General features: G+C 35.6%; 1 long non-coding RNA gene across 1 annotated transcript in view; it reads left to right on the forward strand.

Annotated features, from left to right (window-relative positions):
* Positions 1 to 18,804, forward strand: part of LOC132025108 (uncharacterized) — a 321,473-nt gene that overhangs the window by 282,663 nt on the left and 20,006 nt on the right. The gene's annotated exons all lie outside the window — the stretch shown is intronic.

Here is an 18,804-nt window from a genome sequence, read left to right on the forward strand (position 1 = left end):
AATTTCCATTATGATCTCTTCCTGAAAACAATGTTTTTAAGAAGAGTTTCTTTTAATGCCATACACACACACACAATTATAATACTGGTTCTGTTTCTCTAGAGAACTTTGACTAATACATTTGATAATAATGTTTATTATATTTTTACAATGCTAGATCCAATATCCTCATATATTGGTGAGAATTTCTATGTTTTTGCTTATGAAGGATGGTCTGTGGTTTGTAATTTTGGTCTGTAATTTTGTTCTTTTTAATGTTTTTGTGAGGTTTTGTTATCAGGGTTATACTGGTCTCGTGGAATGAATTGAGGAATGTTCTCTCCTGTATTGCTTGAAAAGTTTAGTCTAATATTAGGAGCTCTTGAAATATTTGACAGCACTCCTAATCAAATCCATCTGAACGAGTTCTTGAAATATTTGACAGCACTCCTAAGTAAACCCATCTGAACATGGAGATTCTTTGTTGGAAAAATTTTGATTACAAAGTCTTTTTTTTAAAACAGTATAATGGCTGTTCAGATCTTTTATTTGTTTTTGTGTCAGTTTTGGTAAATTGAATTTTTTTAAGGAAATATTTCCATTTTATCTAACTTCCTCTATAGACTGTCATAAAGTCATATTATCCCCTTATTTTCCACTTAATGTCTGTAGGGTCTGTGCTTATAATCTGTAAATCATTCTTCCTTTTGATAATTCATGTTTTTTCTTTGTTTCTCTTGATCAGTGTTTCTTGGGGTTTATCAGTTTTATTAATCTCTTTTTTGAGAACCAGCTAGTATGATTCTGTTGTTATCTTTATTATCTCCTCCTGTATATATTTTTTTGTCACAGTTGCCTCTTTTTCTTCTTGAGCTAGACATTTTGATAATTAATCTTAAACTTTTCTCTTTTCTAATATAAACATTGAAACACAAAAATTAAGTGAAATAGGTGAAGGGGATTAAAAGTACACTTATGTGATGAGAACTGAGTAATGTATAGAATTGTTGAATCACCCTGTTATACATCAGAAACTAATGTAACACTGCATATTAACTAAACTGGAAGTAAAATAGAAAAAAGCAAACATTTTCCTGTAAGGGCTTTAGCTGCATTCTCAAAATTTTGACACACTGTGTTTTCATTATGATCCAAGTTGAAATATTTTCTTATTTCCTTCATCATTTCTTCTTTGACCTGTGTGTATTTAGAAGGGCATTGCTTGACTTCTAAATATTTGGAGATTTTCTAGTTATTTTATGTTTTTCTTTTTACTTAATTATAATTATTGTGATTAGAGAATATATTCTAGATGATTTTAATTCTTTGGAAGTTTTTTGAGATTTACTCTACGGCCCCAATATAGTCTTGGTGAACATTTCATTTGCCTGAAAATAATATACAGTTGACCTTTGAACAACATAAGGTTAGGGGTGCTGACAGCTCCAATCCTTCACCTTTGAAAATCTAGGTATAATTTTTGACTCTACAAAAAGTTAATTTCTAATAGCCTACTGATGACTGGAAGGCTTACCGATAAATAAATGATGATTAATGCATATTTTTTATATGTATTATATACCACATTCTTACAATAAAGTAAGCTAGAGAAAATAAAATCATAGGGGTATAAAGAAAATCATAGGGGTATAGCACTATACTGTATCTGTTTAAAAATTCCGTATATAAGTGGACCCACACAGTGTAAACCTGTGGTGTTCAAGGGTCAATAGTATATTCTTCAGTGTTTTGGGTGTAATGTTTTATTTTTTTAAAAGATTTTATTTATTTACTTGACAGAGATCACAGGTAGGCAGAGAGGCAGGCAGAGAGAGAGGGGGAGGCAGGCTCCCTGCTGAGCAGAGAGCCAGATGCGGGGCTTGATCCCAGGACCCTGGGATCATGACCTGAGCCAAAGGTAGAGGCATTTAACTCACTGAGCCACCCACGTGCCCCGTGTGTGATGTTTTATAAACCTCAATTTTGTTGGGTTGGTTGAAAGTATTTAGATATTTTCCATTATTTTGTCTCTTTGTTTTTTAAATTACTGAAAGCAGGATGTTAAAATCTCTAACTATGATTGTGGGTTTTTCTGTTTTTTCCTTGAATTCTGTCAGTTTTCCTAGTATAATTCCCTGTTACCATATGGATACTGTATAATAGAGGCTGGTGGGTGTCTTGCCTCTGAAATGAATTTTATTTTCACCACCCCATTGCTAAACCTATACTACATAATCTGTTTTGATATGAAATTATTACATGTCAAGGTACCAATTTCTCTATGAGCCCAAGTAGGCTAAGTGCCTTTGCACTCCAAAAATTGCAGTGATTTAAGGTTTATTTTGTGCTCGTGTCACAATCCAGTATGTGTTGCCAAGAAAAGTATTCTTGTCCACACATACAATCATTCAGGACATTGGCTTTTTCTTTGAGTATCTTCCCACTTCCTCATTACCTCAGAGTCACCAGTGGATTTCTTGAATCTGGCTAACAGATTCAAGAGTCGTATTGCAGACAAGGTGTTTGAGGTCTGGGCCTTGAAAGAGTGTTTTTCCCTTCACCTGTATTCCATTGGAACTCATTTACCCAGGCACTCCAGTTGAAGGAAAAAGCTGAGGAACATGGCTGGTTGTATGACCAGGAAGAGAAGGAAACGCATTTTGGTGCTATGTGGCATTACCTCCACAATATACTCCAGTTCCACCGAGATCAGCTCCATATTGTGTTTAAGTTACGTTACATAACATTTTATTTCATTCTAAGTACTGAAACAAAAATAAAGTTTAGTATAGTGGGTTGCATAATATATTGAATTTCTGCTCACATAAAATGCCATGTCTTCTATTACCTTGGTTGAAAATGATTCTTCTCATCTCTGTAATTTTATGGCTTTGGCTTTGAAACTTGGTTAAAATATTTAGTATGGTCCTTCAACCAGTAAGGAAACTGAGGATTCATTTTTCTCTTTCCTTCTAGGCAGTAAACTCCTTGAGGTAACAGAATTATATGTTATTAATCTTTTTATCCCCACAGGTGCCTAGCACAGGGTTTCACATTTGGTTCATAGGCAAGAATGCATGTCTGTTGAACTGAATTGAGAGAAAATTATATTCAAAGAGCTATGAAGAAGTTTGCAGGCTTCCATTTTTATTGTTCTAGAAACCGAGGATCAGAGAAATTATAAGCTATACCCATGTTTATATAGCTAGTGAAATATTTAAATGGGAAATATAACCCAGCAGTTCTGATTGGTGGTTGGAGTTTTTTTTTTTTTTTTAAAGATTTTATTTATTTATTTGACAGAGAGAGAGATCACAAGTAGGCAGAGAGTCAGGCATGGGGTGGGGGGGAATCAGGTTCCTTGCTGAGCAGAGAGCCCCATGTGGGGCTTGATTCCAGGACCCTGAGATCATGACCTGAGCCAAAGGCAGAGGCTTAACCCACTGAGCCACCCAGGTGCCCCTGGAGTTGTTTTTTAACTAACCATGATTGACCATGATTATTGCTTCTCATTTGAGGCATAACAATAAACAAACAATAAAAATTACATATTTAAAAAAATTAGAACTTTTATTGAAAATTCCTCTGTTAAAGAAAACTGTTATAGCATTTTCTTGATAGTGTTCATTAATGTTACTTGTATGTCCCCAAAGTATGTTTCTGTACAGCTTTTTGAAGATTATTTTCATTTTGGCACACTGGTAGGTAGGAAAAATATGTGTCAGAAAGGGGCAGCTTGATATTATCTTGGAAACAAAGAAGAATAAGTTGTGTGCATCAGGCATAAACTGAAGCTTAATTTTTACACTTGGGAAAAAATATATTACATGAATTATTAAAATAATTTCCTTCTCTGGTTATCAGAGTTAGAACTGAATCTCATGTTATTGTTGTTTTTCTTTAATACATGTATAATGGACAGAAATTGCTGAAATAAGGTAGCCATTTCACTTTCACTTAATGTGATGGTTAATTCTATGTGTCAACTTGACTGGACCACAAGGTGCCCAGATATTTGATCAAATATTTTTCTGAGTATGTCTGTGAAGTTATTTCCAGATGAGATTAAAATTTGAATCCCTGGACTGAGTAAAGCAGATTGCTCCTTCTAATGTGGAAGGTTTCTATTCAATCAGCTGAAGGTTCCCATCCAAGCAGTTGAAGGCCAGTTCCCATCCAATCAGTTGAATAAAAAGGCTGACCCTTCTGTGAGTAGCAGGGAATTTCTCCTGCTTGACTATTTTCAGGCTGGGACATATATTTTCCCCCTGTTTTTGGACTTGAAATGAAACACTGGCTCTTCCTGGGTCTTAAGCCTACTGGACTCTTGACCAAATCTATACCATTGGCCTTCTGTGTTCTCAGGCCCTTTGACTTGGACAGGACTATACTACCAGGTCTTCTGGGTCTCCACCTTGCCCAATGTAGATCTTGGGACCTTTAGCCTCCATAATTACATGGGCCAATCCTATCATCTACCATCTATCTGTCTGTCTGTCTGTCTATCTCAGGGTTTCAGGGTTCGCCAGAGAAACAGAACCAACAGGATGTGTGTGAGTGTGTGTGTCTGTGTGTGTATCAATTATAATTAATAATTATAGCTTTGAACACTTTGTTCTAAAACATGTTTACCCACCAAACAATGCCTCAAGAGGGGCACCAAATCTAGGTTTGCTCAGATAACAAAGGGTTAATTGAACCTTTTTAGATAAATACATATGGAGAAATTATGATTGGGGTGCTTCCAAAATTAGCAATGTTCATGTTTAGAATTCTAAATAAAAATATAATTACTAAGTAACTCCTCTTGATTAGCACCTCTGTTCTCATGATGAGCTAGGATTCTGTGATAATGTTAGAAGAATGATACTTAGTCAAAAGTTCAAGTGATATGCCAAAACTATAAGCAGTACAATCTGGATCTCTTCAATTAAGCGTGTTTAACAGCAGGGGGGAGGTTATTTTTCTCAACAGAAATAGAATAAAGGCTTTCCTGATGATAAAACTGATTGTTTTCTTAACAATGCATCCAAAACAAAAACCTTACACCGATGGCCCTAATGTCTAATGTTTTATTCTTCCATATATCATGTTGAGAAAGTTATTGATAAATAACTCCTTTCCAATAAGAAGACTAGATTGTTCTTGTGTATGATAGCAAGAAGTTATGCTATTACTGAGGAGCAACAAATATTACAAATATTCTCAGTCCATTAAGAGAAAATCACCATGTCAAGCTGTTTTGTTGAGTTTGTGTGTGTGTATTTCCCGATTCCAAGTGACTGTGACTTGGATTAACACTGACATTATCATTTTAGCATAGATAGACCTGACCAAGATGGAGAATCTATTGATTAGCCTGAGGGTATGGCTGAAATTTTTTTTAAAGCCTTGGTTAGTGCTAGGTTGATTGCATCCTGTTATGGATGGAATGAAGAGACTCAGCATTCTGTTTCAAAGGTCATCTGATTTCAGTACATCTTTACCTCTGACAGATAATGGAATCTTAATAGAAACGAGCTTTTCCTGTTCTTTTTTTTTTCCCTTCCCCTTCCCTTGCCCCCTCCCCCTCCCCTTCCCACCCCTTCCTGTCCTGTCCCTTCCCTTCTCCACTTAGATAGATGCACCATAGGAAGTTTATGGCTGTGAAACACATACCTTCCAAGTTACTAGGTACCTTTACTGACCCAAATCCTGTCTACTTTTCTGAGCTTTCCTGAGAATCAAACACAGTGCTGTCTCTGCTCACTTCTTCCTAAAAATCTTGTTCATGTGAAACAATACATGTATGATTATTTATAAATGGCTTATTACAAATTCAAACAAATAACTATAAACCTAGAAGTCAAGATAAAATATTCAATCCACATACATTTATTGATCAGCTAATATATGGCAGGAAACAACTTTGGCCCTGGGAATACCACGTTGAAGAAGACTTGTTTCTTGATTTTTAAAAAATGGCAGAATGCTTTGTGATTACTACTTTAAATAATGGTCAAGTAATTTGGTTAGACTAATCCTCCCAGAGATAAGATTTATCAAACCTGGAAAAAACACATTTGTATGTGTATGTGTATTTATATCTATATATCTGTATTTATATCTCTATATATTTATGTCTATATCTACTAAACAACTTGAAGGCAACAGATAATAACTAACACCAGGTTGAAATTACAGAGAATGTTACCTTTGAAAGATGAAATGTAACAGGTGAGATTGGCTATTCTGAAAGTCTTTGCTCATGTGCACGCTCAAGCCCACAGAAGCTTCTGAAGGGAAAAAGCCAGTGTCTTATGACCTTGAAGAATCAGGGAACAGAGCCTGAGGCTAGAAAAACAGCCTTAAAATTAGGGAGAAGTTCTGGAAGTAAAAGATACAAAGTGACTTGGGCCCCAAAACTGCATTGAAAATCCACTAAAATACTTAGTGCTAAACTAAATGGCATTCTTGGGGGAAATTATGGGGCCCAACAAAACAACAAACAACCAATAAACAAATGAAAAAACACAGCATCTGGAAGTTGAAAGAAGTATGCAGAAATATGACTATGGTCTCCCTCAGCAGACAGAATTTAGAGTTTGAATTTAGGCAAGTTACTGGTTCTAGAAGAAAAAATGATCACTCATCACAGTAACATAGCAATATCTACAATGTTTCTACAATGTATTTTCCATGATATCTAGTATATGAAGAAAATACGTGGGAAGAAACAAAAAATGTGACCCATACTCAAGAAAAAAACAGGTAATATAAATTGATCTTTCAATAACCCGGATGATAGATTAGCAGAAAAGGACTTTAAAGAAGCTAGTATAAATATTTTTAAGGACATAAAGGAAGATATATGTGTAATGAGTAAAATGATGAAGAATCTCACCAAAGAAATAAAAACTAAATAAAAAGGATATTCTACAGCTTAAATATACAACTGCAATATATAATAACTACACTTTGAAGATGACAAAGAAAAAGAGTACCTATATTTGAAGATGGATTAGTAGAAAGTATCAAAGTGAAGAATAGAGAGAAAAAGGATTGAGGTAAAATGAACAGAGCCTTAGAGATACGTAATCAATACTAAGTGGTTTGACATATGGGAAATTGGAGTTCCCGAAGGAGAGGAGAAGGATAATGGGATTAAAAAATAGAATCTGGGAAAAAAAAATAGAATCTGAGTCCTACATTGTAGGGCCTGAGTCTATCTTGTTCTCAATTGTACCCTTAGTACCCAAGATACTGTAACTATTGTGCAAGTTCATATTTAATGATTATTAACACTTTCATGAATACATATATAACTTCAGGGACTAAGCAAATACACTATCTAAGTACTTGCTTATATAAAATCATGGTGAATAATTAGGTGAATATATATGGATCCTAGGGTGGTTGGTGTGGTCTGTTAATGTCTGACTCTTCAGAATATAAAAGTGGAAATATTAGGTGCTATGGAGCATACTTTTGATTAATTTCATGGTTCTAAATCATTAATTCCTCTGTTTTTATCCTGATTTTCCAGTGACCAGCTTTATTTTTTCTCTCATGTTCTATTTCTGAGGCCTCTGCTGGGTGCCAAAATAGAAGTGTACCATTAATTATTGAGTAGCCTCAGCTATCTGGCCAATAGAGTGACATTCAAATTGCACCAAGTTGACATGCTTGACGCTTGGGTCAAGGACTTACAAAACAAGATGAGTTAAATATGGAGCAGGGACACTGTGTAAGAACAGAGACTGTCCTTTCCTGATAGGAAAAGGAACCAAATATGATGACTCACTATCTTTACAGTAACAACCTGGGATCCTTACTTAGATAAATTTCAGGAGTTATTGTTTAAGCTCGGGATATTTCAAGGTGTAGGCATGTGAGCCCTGGAAAGATAGGGTGAATCTGAAAGTCTTGTTTTTCTAACTCTGGGCAAAACCCAAACTGAGAGTAATGAGAGACCATATAAATTTATGGTTTTTTTTTGAATGGCGCTCAGATGAATGTAGCATAACTGAAAGTTCTGGAGGGAGGGCACATACTTGTAAGAAAGAAGAGGAATAATAATTTTGTGAAAAGAAGGGCTTTTGTTTTGTTTTTGATGAGTTCATACATCTATGGTGTAGTTCTTTTCAAATCCACTCTGATGATAAAATAAACTCCAGTATTTTGCGAGGCATTTTGTGTGCAGGGAAGAAAGTGAGGGAAACAAAAATTTCATCCATTGTAGAGTGAAAATAACACTTAAAGCCAAGTGACCTAGCCACAATACCAGTTTTTTCCCTAATCAAAAACCTTGAATAAGATTTTGGGTAATCATGTCCTTTTTCTAAACTTATATTCCTCATGTATAACATAAGGGTTTCTTTAGTCTCTTTTGGTTTACTGAAAGAGACAAAAAGAAAAACATATTATACATGTTGGCAGTTATTTTCCTTAGAGAGAACCTTGTAATTACCCCAAGGACTGCTTCAGCTCTTATGTGCCCACCAGTACTGCTTATATATATGCTTATATATTTAAGCAAAACATACATGGGTAAGGCATAGATGTCTTTGGGTAATCTGAATTATCTGGTAAACTTAAAATTTGAGGAAGAAGTAAAAGTGCTCTTAATAACAGGAAGCCCAAGGAATTTGAGGAGATACTGGGGGATTTCTTCTCCCCTTCATTCTATTGCTGTGTTGTTTCTTTAAAGGCATGAGTCCTTATTTATTCATTCTACAAATCTTTATCAATCACTACATATGAGGCACTGTTTTAGGAGGTATAAATAGAACACTTGTAGTTTGAGACCCATTCCCTTTTGTGACCAGTCCCTGTGTACGTTAGTAGGTGATCCTCACTGTTTTTAAAGAAAAGTAAATTCCAGTATTAAAACAAAATGGGAGGAAATGTTCAGTGTTGAAGAAAAAAAAGGTTCTGCCTGGGAAATAAGATGGCAGCAGACAAATGTGCCTGCGAGGTACCTGAGAAGACAGTATTCTACAAGTCCTGCATCACATTTTGTCCCTGTAGGTGGCAAGAGCCAACACGTTTAAAGCCAGATCCACCCAAAGTCACCCATTTTTATATAAAGCCATCTAGCCAGGCATAGCCGTCATATGTTACAATTTTCCCTGCCAGAAAAACTAATTGGCTTGGGCTGACTTTGAATTCATCCCAGATTTACACAAAACTTGCTGTAAGACTTGTCTACCTCAAGAAAACTTTTGATAAACCCAGTTCCAGGTTTCAGAGTTTTACAAAAACCTGAAACCAAGCAAGATTTTCTTGGTTTCCTGTTTGGTCAGGAGGTACTGCAAGCTCTAATTATGAGGTCTCAAGGGAACACAAGGAAAAGACAGACACACAAGGAAAACTCCTGGAGACAGGTAACTAAGGAGAAAAGACACATCAGGAAAACAATTACGAATGGGTAGCTTGGCTGAATTGTAAAATTATTGATAATATACTTACATTAAAAATGTCTGTATGGATTAATGCCATGCCCCCACTCCCCGTCCTGCTGTAACCCCGAGTTTATTTCCTAGAGTCCAGAGTCTCTCATGGTTTGTTTTGTTTATCTTTTAAAAAATCAGATATGGTTTTGGGGCACCTGGATGGCTCAGTCAGTTGAGCGTCTGACTCTTGGTTTCGGCTGGGGTCATGATCTCAGGGTCCTTAGATGGATCCTCAAGCCTCGTGTGGAGCTCTGCACTCAGCCCAGATTCTTTCCCTTTCCCTCCTCACCCCCCACCCCTTTGTCTCAAGCAAATAAATAAATAAATCTTAAAAAAATAAAAATTATGGGGGCACCTGGGTGGCTCAGTTGTTAAGTGTCTGCTTTCACTCAGCTCATGATTCCAGGGTCCTGGGATCGAGGCTCACATTGGGCTTCCTGCTCAATGGGGAGCCTGCTTCTCCCTCTCCTACTCCTCCTGCTTGTGTTACCCTTCTCTCTCTGTGTGTCAAATAAATGAATAAAATCTTAAAAATAAAACATAAATAAATAAAAATTATGTGTGATTTTTGATGATAAATACCAAAGAGAGACAGATGGAGGCAGAAGAGAAATGTAACAGGCAGTAAAGAGCACTGTCCACATTTAGTATGTATGTAATGGCTGTGTGACCACAGACATTACTTTTTATCCTTCATATGAAAGCATGGACATAATAGTGGCACAAACGTCATTGGATTTTTTTTTTATGAGGAATGAAGTTGTTAATAGATGTACAATCCTATATTTTGTGTTTATGAAATGTACCTATATCTTACTTATTGTAATTAAATCCTTATCATGAATCAACTAACACTTGGTTTTAGTTGTTACAGCTATCTGCCCTTAAGCAAGTCACTTAACCTCTTGATCTCTCTTCTCTCAACGGGAAAATAAGGATGGTAGGAGTAGTACCTACCTCATGTAGGAGCAAAGAATTAATGTATGTGGCAGTGCACTGTAAATGAGAAATCACTATACCAGTATGCGTTATCCACTGCTATTCACTTATTGACCCTGGCATCTATAACTTCCTCTTGAGTAGTGGGAAAGAGGAAGGTAAATGGATTAAATAAGAATAAGACAACAAAAAGTTATATATATATATATATATATATATATAGAGAGAGAGAGAGAGAGAGAGAGAGTGTAATGGTATATATATATATATATATATATATATATATAGTAATGGTATATATAGTAATACTATATGGTATATATAGTAATACTATATATACTATATATATATAGTAATGTTCTTGTATATATACACGTATATCATACATGTTCTTGTATATATATGTATTTATGTATATGTGGTAGAGGATGTGTTAACTAGATGGGAGTATGGGAGGAATCCTTTCACAGTGGATACAAATCTCAAATCATCACGGAGAACACCTCAAATATTTTATCATTTTATATGTCAACTATAGGGCCCCTGAGTGGCCCAGTGGGTTAAGCCGTTGCCTTCGGCTCAGGTCATGATCTCAGGGTCCTGGGATCGAGTCCCGCATTGGGCTCTCTGCTTGGCAGGGAGCCTGCTTCCTCCTCTCTCTCTTTCTGCCTGCCTCTCTGCCTACTTGTGATCTCTCTCTGTCAAATAAATAAATAAATAAAAATCTTAAAAAAAAATTCTATATGTCAACTATACCTTAATAAACCTGGAAAAATAAATTATTAAGGATAAATGCCACAAGAACAAATCTTGAAACACACCAAAGTTTAATACAGTTGAGATAAAGTTATAGTGTAGTGATCCAAAGTAATGAGCCAATATCGGTGTTAGCAATTTATAGATGTATCTCTCCCATTTGATCATAAAATTCTTGAGAACAGAGACTGTTGTTTTTTCTCAGTTTTGTTTCCCAAAGTTCAATCCAAGGCCTGGCATACAATAAAGAGTCTATAGTTATTGAATGGCTAAAATATAAACTATGAAAGAATGAAGATAATTCATTTTTCAGTACATATTAATAGATGTTTTGGCAATATGACTAAATAATCTTCTTTTCTTTTTTTTTTAATGAAAATCATAAAATAATCAATTTTATAGATTAGTTTTTAAGGAACATCCCACAAACTACCTTGAAGAATGAGGGGCACTCATTCTTCAGCAATAAAGGATGGTGTTCTGCACTGTTTGTTTGTTTGTTTTCTCTTCCCGCCTTTTTGTATACTGCCTAGCCTTAGGTGATAGATCCTGATGCAGAGTTGGGCCTCAGTTCATATTTTTTTGTAAGAATATTCATAATTTTTATTACGTAGTTAATCATTTTTTCCTGCAGAAAATATGGAGACCCATGTATAATAAAAATAAATTAGCAGTGTTTATTTTCTATACCATTTCAACTTAAAAATTTTTAAGTTTTTTTTTAAATTTACCACACTAAAGACATTAATATTTTAAAAGAAGCACCACTTTCCATCAAAGGGACAAATCTGGAATTATTTTCTTTACTAGATGTTTTTGTTTTGTTTTGTTTTGCTTATAACTATGTCCTCTTTAATAATGGAATTATATGACACGCCCTCACCTCGTATCTCATTTTGAAGGTGAGCCTCACTTGGTTCCTCTAGTCAGTGCTGCAGATGGCTACTTCTGGCTTTGTTACTGCAGTTGCTGGGGTAATTTTAACCTGGCTTTTATTTTCCGTGTATAGTAACGATGATAATATAAAATGTTCACATTGTGCTTCCTGTGTATCTGCCACAGTTTTAATCACTTACATTTACTCATTTACACTTCATAAGAAGCTCATCATATAGATATTCTTAACTTCCCCATTCTTAGTTAAGGTAACTAGTCTATAGGGAGGATAATAATTTGTCTTAGATCACATAGTAAGTGGTGGAGCAGAGATCAAGACCCAGTTAGTCTTCCTCTAGAATCTGCTCTTTTCTCATTATGGGAATCTGAAGTTTCAAAATCCCAAATTAAGACGTGAATCAGCCTGTGTTAACTTACTCATAGGTGCAGTAGGGAAGCATATTGGCGCTCAGTACTGTCCCTCCAAATTAGGAATACAGGGTCACTATGACTAGGGTGTCTTTTCTTCCTCAACACCAAAGCCTGATTCTAAGGTCTGCCATGGTATGTCTTTCTTTTTTCTTTTTTCTTTTTTTTTGTCAGAGAGAGAGAGAGTGAGCACAGGCAGAGTGGCAGGCAGAGTCAGAAGGAGAAGCAGGCTCCCTGCGGAGCAAGGAGCCCGATGTGGGACTCGATCCCAGCACGCTGGGATCATGACCTGAGCCGAAGGCAGCTGCTTAACCAACTGAGCCACCCAGGCGTCCCGGTATGTCTTTCTTAATTGAGCAGACAGACATGATAAAAGATGGATGAAGAGGGTCTGTCTTGGATGTAGCAAAAATCATTTCAATTTTTAAAATCATATTAGGTATCTAGTGGTTTTGAAAAGTAGAGTGTTATTTCAAATAAAAAGAATTACCAAGAGATTTAAAAAAGACATCCAAGAGCACAGATAGTGCTACTGTGTAAAAACTATGCATTTTAGATCTGAGATGCTCTCAGTTGGGGACTAAATAATTCAAAGGACTTCCCTTTTCCGTGTTTAATACATGTTTCTGCCAATTTACTAAGCAGAGATAAGCAACTCTTTATTTGCATGTGATTATTTGGGGTTGAAATTTCAACTAAAATTGAGGTATTCAAATTTTGCTCATCTGCAATGACACCCCGAAGTCAGGTTTTTGTTATCAAAATGCTTGCAGGAAAGCTTCAGGTATGGAAAAGAATGTCTGATATCCCTATTTTATAGTATCTAGTATTTTTTCTTTATTTGTTTTGTTTTTTCTTTTGCCTGCAGATAACTTTCTATCTTCAATATAATTAATGAAAAATATTGAGTGATAATCTTCTTCAGACTGGGGATTGAATAATAATAGCATAGAAAGAGAGTAGTTTCAAGTTGAGCATAAAACGAAGCACAAGCCCATTTGAAGTAACACTTGTTCTCTACACTAAGTTGTTCTTCCTTTTTGTGTATGTACAAACTTGATGTTATGAGAAGGATGTAAAAAGTTTCCAAGTTTTGCTCCTTTCTACACTGCTACATTCTCTCTTCTTTGCTGGTTCACAATTACTTGTGCTTTAAATTTTTGTTTCACATGTAGTCCCTAGCAGGACTTCCTTGATTCTGTTTTGTCACTTTTCTCCAAGCTTCCAAAACACCCTGACAGCTCTATCATTGTATTTATATCCCATTGACTTGGAATCATCCGCTTACCCAATATACTCTCATATACTTGAAACTTTGTTCTTCAAGGTTGAAGGTTAAGTCTTATTTATCTTTGTAGCACAATGTTTAGTATGACAGGCACATTCTATAAATGTTGAAATAAATGTAGAAGCTACATTGGTATGGTTAGTCATGCAGCAATGGTCAAAATCAAGTTATATTTCTTTTTAGACTTTATTTTCATCAACAAATTATTTATTACTTATCAGGCTTTTTAGAGCATGATGGAACTTGTTTAGCCTGGTTCCCTGGTGTGAAATTCAGAGCTTGGGCAATTTAAGCACATCTTTGCAAATATAAGCCTATTTGCATAAGTTTATGTAACAAATGACGAATGGCTTTGGATGATAAAAATGAAAAACTCAATTCATCTATTTTTTCCATATAGGCATTAAATAAAACTAAAAAATTGAGATGTATACACATGTGGCAAGGCTTATATTATATGGATATTTATGTATAATACATGTAAATAAGTATTTATAAACTATATAGATACACAATTTTAATATAGTGGGGTAAGGAAGTCACTAATTTGGCAAAATATGATATGCCCAATTTTTTTTCTTTTTAATGCATAGGATTTGCATTCAGACAGACATGGATTTGCATTCTGAGTCCATAACTCATGAGCTATGTGGCTTTGGACAAGGTATTTAAACTGTCCCATCCTAAATATTCCTTATGTGGCACTAATAATGCATATCTTGCAAAATTCTGATTAGGAGCAAATGAGATATTGTATTTCAAGGGTTTACCATCATTTCTGCCAGTTAGGTCAATAAATGATGGTCTTGTTTTTGTGGTTATTGTCCTAGCATAAAAACAAGGGGTTTCTTTTCTTCTTTTGTAAAAGATTTTATTTATTTATTTGACAGAGAGAGTGAGAGAGCATAAGCAGTAGAGGGAGGGAGAAGCAAGCTCCCCGCCGGGCACAGAGCCCCATGTAGGACTTGATTCCAGGGCCCTGGGATCATGACCTGAGCTGAAGGCAGATGCTTAACCATCTGAGCCACATAGGTGCTCCAAAATAAGGGATTTCAGTAATTTTTATTTTCTTCTTTGACTTTAGTTTCCTCATCTTTCCAATGGTAATTCCACTCTCTACCTCATTGGTGGTTATGGAAGTCAAATGCGATATGTCTCTGAGGATACTTTCTAAAATAGAACAGTGTTACACAAAATAAACTAACAGCTACAGCTATTTTGTGTTTATTTTAGAGAGTGCAATCCTGGCATGACACAATGTAAAATGTTACTGAACTGCAGTTCTATATGTTACAGAACAACCCCTCTCAATTTCCTGCTTGACTTCTTTTTCATTTTCTACTATCTGGTCACCAAGACTGCTTTGGTTTTCTTTGCTTCTCACTGTGTGGGAGACCTAATCAGTACGGAAGCAGTCTCCACCAATTAATTGGAAGAAGCAATTGTCTATTTTTTGGATCGTGTACAAAACCCTAGGCTCTGTTTTATCAGTTTAAACAGGTTTGTTACATGAGTGCATCCTCAAAGATTCCAATAAGTGCTTTCGGGCTTTAAAAAAATTAGGTCTAAGTGAAGTTTTGTTTATTCCCATTAAATGTTCTTTCCAAGTCTGCCTCTGTCCCTTTTTGTCACGTTTGTAATGTTTCAGTCAAACTTGGATTGGTATTGAAACCTTTATCAGATTCATTCTGCTTTCCAGTATTGGCATTGATGTAGTCCCACTAAGCCTGAGCATGTCAGCTTGACAAAATCTGCCCTAAAACACGATAGCCCTACTTATTTGGGGGAGATATTTCTTTTTCTTGGAATTTAATAGCACAATTTAGCGTCCTTTAAAGGTTTGTTGAAAACATTGTATAGCAAAAATCCAATAGATGTTATATTTGTGCTTATTTCTAAGGAAGAAAATTCTCAAAAACTTGAAAATAGCTGTAAAATTATTATTTGTTAATAATGCCCCTCCAGAAGACTCAAGATACCATAACAGTTTTTATTTTTCAGTTTTCAAATGCCTCCTTTTTCTATTTATTTCCATGTGGGGTATAAAATCAACAAGATCTTGATTTGACTTCCTTGACTGTTACTGCTTACTCCTCTCTGGAATTGCCAGGCTGTGCTCTTATGCCCTTACTCTTCAATAGTAGATCTTCGTTGGTCAAAATTTTATACCTTTCCAAGGTACTAAGTCCAAAGTGGACCATGGAGATTACTAAGTGTGAATTCCAAGCACTTTAGCAAACATTCACGAAAAGACCTCTTACTCTTAGATGGGCCACGGTTAAAAGCATGAACTTTCTTATTAGATTAAAAATCAATTCAAAATCTAATGTTAGGTTTTAAAAGCTGGATGACCTTGTGCAAATTATTTTACTTCTCTGAGTTTCAGTTTCTCTTTCTATGAAACAAGAATAGTAGTGCCCATTTTATGAGGTAAAGTTGAAATGAAATAAGATAGTGTAGTGCTATTATAATTACTATCATTTATGTTTGCCATTAAAACCAAAACAGAGCCAGAACACAGTGGAGAAGTGAGATTCCCTATGTTCTTCCTCTCCTTCTCCTTCTTCTTCTTCTTCTTTTTTTTTTTTTTAAAGATTTATTTATTTATTTATTTGACAGAGAGAGAGAGAGAGAGATCACAATTAGGCAGAGAGGCAGGCAGAGATAGAGGGGGTAACAGGCTCCCTACTGTCAGGGAGCCCAATGCAGGGCTCCATCCCAGGCCTGATGTGGGGCTCGATGCAGGGCTCAATCCCGGGACCCTGAGACCATAACCTTGAGCCTAAGACAGAGGCTTAACCCACTGAGCCACCCAGGTGCCCCGAGATTCCCCTGTGTTCTTGAGTAGTTCTAAAATACAGCATTTCCCACATGGCATTTGAATCCAGGAGGCTTTTAACTGAAGTAATGAGAATCCCAGTTGTTCTGGTTTATACAAACAAGGGTTTACTTATTATTTATCTTCACAAACCAGTGCAGAGGTAGACAATTATTGTTCTGAGTTTAGAAACTTAATGATATCAGAATTAATATCTCTGAAAAATCTCTTGTAGTTTACCTCATGGTTATAACAATGTTGCTGTAGCCCAGCAGTCACAGAGATGCAAAAATCCTTAACAGAATATTACAAAGATGAGTCAAGTACTATAGAGGAAGGATAAAATATCATGACTAAGTGATTTTGTTTAGCAAGGTTTTCATATGATATACATACACAAAGATAACCAATAAAAGCATTTAGATGTTTTTGAAAGTGTTAAAAAAATCTATAAGATGTTCTTAATAGATGTGGGAGAAGCATTTTATGAACTTAAATATCCAGCAAACCAGGGAATAAAAGGGAACTTCCTCAATGAATGGCACCTATGAAAACCTATAGCTGACATCATACTTAATATGAAAACACTGAATGCTTTCCCCCAACATTGTGAATAAGGCAAGGATGTTCATTCTTACAATTCCTGATAAACATTGTAATGGAGATCACAGCTCGTGCAGTAATGGAAAAAAGGCATAAAAGGCATATTGATTGGAAAGGATGAAATAAACTGTCACTCATTACAGATTATATACAGATTATATAATTCTTTATGTAGAAAGTCCTAAGAAATCAACCAAAAAGCTGCTAGAATAAGTGAATTTACAAAGATAACAGGATACAAAAACCATACAAAAAAATCAGTTGGATCTCTGTGTACTAGTAAGAACAATTGGAAAAACAACACCATTTATGATTTAATTAAAACAAAATACTTAGAGACAAACTTAACAAAATATGTATGCAGGAAAAATGAAAATAGGAAGAAATATCCATGCAAAGACTATCATATTCATAATAGTCCCAAACTAAAAACAACCCAAATGTTCATGTGAGTAGGTAAACAAATTATGACATATCCAAACAATGTAATGTCATCTAGCAAGAAAAAGCAAGGAACTACTGAAATACTCAGCAACATGAATAAATCTCACAGACATTTTCCTAAATAAGTCCTACACAACAGAGCACATACTGTACGGATGGATCCTTATTTCAGGAAGTAGATCGGCCATTGTCTGGGATGAGGCATCTGGAGAGTGTGGATGGTGAAGTGGTATAAGAAAACTTACTGGGTAAATACCCTAAAGATACAAACGTAGTGATCCAAAGGGGCACGTGCATCCGAATGTTTATAGCAGCAATGTCCACAATAGCCAAACTATGGAAAGAACCTAGATGTCCATCAACAGATGAATGGATCAAGAAGATGTGGTATATATACACAATGGAATACTATGCAGCCATCAAAAGAAATGAAATCTTGCCATTTGCGACAACATGGATGGAACTAGAGTGTATCATGCTTAGCAAAATAAGTCAAGCGGAGAAAGACAACTATCATATGATCTCCCTGATATGAGGAAGTGGTGATGCAACATGGGGGCTTAAGTGGGTAGAAGAAGAATCAATGAAACAAGATGGAATTGGGAGGGAGACAAACCATAAGTGACTCTTAATCTCACAAAACAAACTGAGGGTTGCTGGGGGGAGGGGGTTTGGGAGAAGGGGGTGGGATTATGGACATTGGGGAGGGTATGTGCTTTGGTGAGTGCTGTGAAGTGTGTAAACCTGGTGATTCACAGACCTGTACCCCTGGGGATAAAAATATATGTTTATAAAAAAAATAAAAAATTTTAAAAAAACTTAAAAAAAAAGAAAACTTACTGGGATGACAGAAATATTCTGTATTTTGATTAAGGTCATATTTGTCAAAATTCATGGAAAAGTTGACATAATATGGGTACTCTTTTTTCTGTGTGTAGATTATACCTTGAAAAGATTGATTTATTAAAAAAGGAACGTTAACCTTTCAAATCACAATTATTCATGGAAGATGTTCTATGTAAAAAGGGCGGGATGGTGATGCATCATTGACTGATACAACTGTCGTCAGAAGGTAGGGAGTTAACACTGGTGCCTACATGGTAATCGCAACCTGTTGAGTCACTTCAGGGTAGAAAACACTGAGCAGCAAAATTCTCAAGTGAATGAAAATATGTCCAATTTACAATCAAATAAAAATGCTGTGGGCATAAAGCCAAAGAATATTCTTAGATTAGACT

The sequence above is a fragment of the Mustela nigripes genome, chromosome 9, assembly GCF_022355385.1.
Source record: "Mustela nigripes isolate SB6536 chromosome 9, MUSNIG.SB6536, whole genome shotgun sequence".
NCBI classification, from domain to species: Eukaryota; Metazoa; Chordata; class Mammalia; order Carnivora; family Mustelidae; genus Mustela; species Mustela nigripes.